This window comes from Rhinopithecus bieti, unplaced genomic scaffold, assembly GCF_001698545.2.
Source record: "Rhinopithecus bieti isolate Rb0 unplaced genomic scaffold, ASM169854v2 scaffold_41913, whole genome shotgun sequence".
NCBI classification, from domain to species: domain Eukaryota; kingdom Metazoa; phylum Chordata; class Mammalia; order Primates; family Cercopithecidae; genus Rhinopithecus; species Rhinopithecus bieti.
The window spans coordinates 7419202-7423554 of record NW_016818964.1 but is presented as its reverse complement, the minus strand read 5'-3'; the positions used below and the strand labels follow the sequence as shown (position 1 = coordinate 7423554).

The window sequence follows — 4353 nt, the reverse complement described above, 5'->3', positions numbered from 1 at the left end:
GGGAAGGGTGAACCACAGTTTGCCAGTGGGTGATCGAGGCATTCGAGGATGAGGTCACGGCTTGTATAAGATACCACTGTGCGCAGGAAGGGAGCTCACTCCCCTTGCATCAGTCCTTCCTTGGCTTCCTCAACAAAATGACTGGGTGCTTCCTGTGTCACCAGGCACTGTACCTGGGAGCCATCAGGGAGGCAATCGTGAACTGAGATACAAGTTCTTGTTCTGATGGAGCTCAGAGGGCAGATGATATCAGGGTAAGGAGTAGGACTTTCTTACTATTTAGCCTCATGAAGTGTGTGGGCGATGGCAAGGATTTAGGCCTTAAATGTGAGTGTGTGTTGGGGCGTGTCATAGCCCTTTAAATTGGGGGGGAAAAAAGAGGCCAGGGACGGTGGCTCATGCCTGTAATCCCAGCACTTTGGGAAGTGCAGGCAGATGGATCACTTGAGCCCAGGAGTTGAAGACCAGCCCAGGCAACATGGCAAAACTCCACGTCTCCGAAAACTACAAAAATTATCCGGATATAGTGGCATGCGCCTGTGGTCCCAGCTACTCAGGAGGCTGAGGCAGGAGGATCGGTTGAGCCTAGGAAGCCGAGGCTACAGTGAGCCAAGCTCATACCACTCCTGGGCAACAGAGTGAGACTGTGTTTAAAAAAATTATTAATACAGTTTTTAAAAAGAGAAAACTTAAATAACGTTCAGAGGGATGAGGGCTCTCATGTCCCCTGCTGCAATTCTCTGTTTCCTGTAACTTCAGGGTTCACATCTTGTCGTTCGTCCTGAAGGCATCTTACTTTGTGTCTCCCACTGTGGGGAGTACCAGGAGCGTGTCCATGTGGTTCTGGGAAGAGATGCACTGTGGCAGATGGGATTTTCTGTTAAGTTTTTACATGAAGAAATTTGCATCCTCATAAGTGATCGTTCTTATTGACCCTCCAGGTGTGTTCGTGATGTAAAGTTCTGTTGGCTTGAAAATACATGTGAGATATTATGATGCTTATTAAATTCTATTCTAGAAATATCTATAAGGAAACAGAGAGAGAGTTGGTGAACTTGCCTCATTTGAGTTTTAGGTGGGTGGAGGTATCTGAGATTTTCCTGTGAGGAAGATTTATTGAATTCAAGTATTTTATTACTTGATCTTTAAGGAAAGCTACAGGCTGATGGAGATTGGTGTTCTGTTGTCTTCCAGGGAAGCCTTCAATAAAAAGACCTTGTGCCAGGAGCCACGGCAGGAGGAACTCTGACTGAACAGCACGCCCAGGGCAGGGCATTTAAGGAGACACATATCTGAGAGAAAGAGTTTCCTTTCTTCTTGTGCCTACCCTAATCCAGCCTTGGAGGAAAGCAATGGGTATTTACTGAGTTCCTGGACGATGGCAACACAACTATTCATCGCATGAGCTGCCTGTCCCCTGCAGACTAGGTTCCACAGGTAAGGAAACTGAGGCTCAGACGGTCTGAGTAACTCCCCTCATCACGTGATTGTGAAATGCCACCACCTAGAAGATGCCCCTTATTTGACTCTGGGCTCCCGTGTCTCTGGATCTAAGCAAACACAGTGACCATTTGATCGCAGGGATGGACTCTCCAGTACAACCAAAACTCGGTCCTCTCCACCAGATGCATGTCTTTTTGAGCTTTGTTGGAAATAGACACAGCAGCAAACTGTTATGGATGGCAAAGACAGCCCATGGTTGTTGAGCTCCCATTTGAGTACTAAATAACAGCCTCATTCTCAGGCCTGAGTTCCTGGCGCTTGGCCTGGACACAAACAGAAGCCAGCTGGTCACCACACTGGCCAGATTTTCTGAGTGCTCAGAGAGGTATATCCACCAGCGAGGGTGTGTCACTGCTCATCCCAGTCTGGTTGAGCCCGGGGCCATCCTTGCCATTCCTCAGCTGGCCTTCGATACATCAGGAGGGTCCTCTCCAAGTGTCTTCACTTACTGCCTGAATTCAGTTCCTACCCTTTTAACAGGAGCCAAGTCGAATTAAGTAATTTATTTACCACCAAACAGCATCCCAGTCCTTAGAGAGTTAAATAATATTATTTTATAAAAGAAACCATTTATTAATTTGTTCTTCAGTAGGTATTATCTGGGCACTCATTCTTTTCTGCTCGGCTTTCCCCTAAGCTCTGCTGTGATAAAGATAGATATGACTCTGGTCATGCCTTTGAGAAGCTCATAGTCTAGTGTACTGCTCAGATGCAGATGTGGAAACCTTCAGTGCAGCAGGAAACGTGTTGCAATGAAGGTAGTGAAGCCAGGCAAGCTGCATGGAGGAATGGTATGTACTCATCACTGAGTGAAAGCAAGTCCAGGACGGCTTTCCTGAGCAAGTGAGGTTGGGCTGAACTTGATGGAAGACTAGGGATACTCCAGGAGGAAAAAAAAGGAAGGGTGCTCAGGCAGGAGGCACCATATATTTTTGTTTGTTGGTTGGTTGGTTTTGAGATGGAGTCTTACTCTGTCACCAGGCTGGAGTGCAGTGGCACCATCTCAGCTCACTGCAACCTCTGCCTCCCGGGTTCAAGCCATTCTCCTGCCTCAGCCTCCTGAGTAGCTGGGACTAAAGGCACGCACCACCACGCCCAGCTAATTTTTGGTTTATTCTTTTTTTTCTTTTTTTTGTTTTTTTTTTGAGACGGAGTCTTGCTCTGTCCACCCAAGCCTGGAAGGCAAGTGGCCGGATGCCAGCTGCCACCTGCAAGCTTCCGCCTCCCGGGTTCAACCGCGCATTCTCTGCCTCAGCCTCGACGTAGCTGGGATACAGGCGGCCCGCCACTTCGCGCCGGCTTAGTGTTCTTTGTAATTTTTCCCCCCTAGAGACGGCGTTCAAAACCGTTGTTAACCCAGGATGGTCCCGATCTTCCTGACCTTGATCCACCCGCCCTCGGCCTCCCAAAGTGCTGAGATTACAGGCATTGAGCCCATCCATGCCCCCACCGGGGCTGCATGTTTCAAGAAAACGACCCCTACACTAAGATGGTATCGAGAGTCAGCTGTAATTGGAGCATGGGTGGAGAGGAACTGGACGAGAGACAGGCCCATCCAGGATGACCTGGGTCACCATTGTGCATCTGTCCCTAAGGAGCTGGGTGGACCCAGTAAGGTGTGGACAATGAAGGGTTATGTCGGCTGGTCTCCCCACGCCCCTCCAGGGCAGGATTCTGGGACCGTGATGCTATGAACAGCTGGGTGCCAGGTGGCCCAGGACTGCAGGCCCCTGCGTTCCTGGGTAAATTCAGAACAGCTGAGCATCCTGGCCCTTTCCTCGAAGCGCATTGTCCACACAGGCCTCCTTTGGCAGAAAAATCAACTTTCATTCTTGGGAGCTCTGGGGATTTGGGACAGTTCACAAAGCCTGGCCCTTTCTCTCCTTCCATTCATTAATTATTGTCATGGGGAACTTCTATTTATCAGGCACCGAGCACAGGTTTTGGGGAGAGATAGACCCATGTAGAATGCCTGAGATCTGTTACAATTGGACTCTTACAAGAGCTACCAGACCACGGATGTTAGTTAATTAGGTATTCGGAGCCTGCCATTCAAAGGTGGTTGATAACCAGTTCTAAACATCATTATCTCTGCAGCCAACAGAGCGACTGGCCGCCTCTCTGCCAAGCCACCCCGCCCCCTGGGAGGGAGAGTGGATCCCTGCATTTTGAACAGCACCTGAGCGTCCGTGGCAAAGCTCTGCTGTCAGGTCAGTGCCAGGCCAGCCCACACGGAGCTTGGTCTGCTTGGGCTGCAGTTCTACTTTCCAGTTTTTTCTTACACACTCCCAGCCTCACTTTGCTCATCAGTCCCATGGGGCTGATGCCAGATCCCTGCCTGTGCTGCTGGTGTGAAAATGTGATCACAGGATAAAAGAATGTGACAAACCACGGACTCACATGCCAATCGATGAAGGTTCAGAAACACTGAAGGGTGATATCCGAAAGTGACTCCCATATTCTTTCTTTCTCTTTAGGATTGTTGTGTTTCTAAATTCCCTGAGGGCTCCTATGAAGATCATGGAGAGAATGCCAACCCCATCTTTTGTGGGAGATTCATTCTGCAGGGGTTCAACTAGCAGGACTCATCACCTTGGCTTTGAGCAGCTGTAAATCCAGTTCACAGTGGATTAAAAACATCCAGTTGTCCATCCTGATCCAGGAGGGAATCAGACTGTGCACTTTCTAGTCTCTTTTTATATATAGGTATAGGGCAAAGGAAATAGGAGAAAGTGAGGGTCATTTTGGGGCCTGGAAAAAACCTGTGACTTTAGAATTGAGGGGAAAGGGGAAGTGAATTCATAAAATCTAGTTGAGAAAATTGTACTCATTTTCCTCTCTCCATCCTTC

General features: G+C 48.7%; 1 long non-coding RNA gene across 1 annotated transcript; it reads left to right on the top strand.

Moving 5' to 3' along the window:
* Positions 1-1233: 1233 nt before the first annotated feature.
* Positions 1234-4072, top strand: LOC108519095 (uncharacterized). The gene is made up of 3 exons (XR_001882526.1): positions 1234-1437; positions 3601-3713; positions 3981-4072. It is a non-coding gene; the product is annotated as an uncharacterized LOC108519095 (long non-coding RNA).
* Positions 4073-4353: the final 281 nt, after the last annotated feature.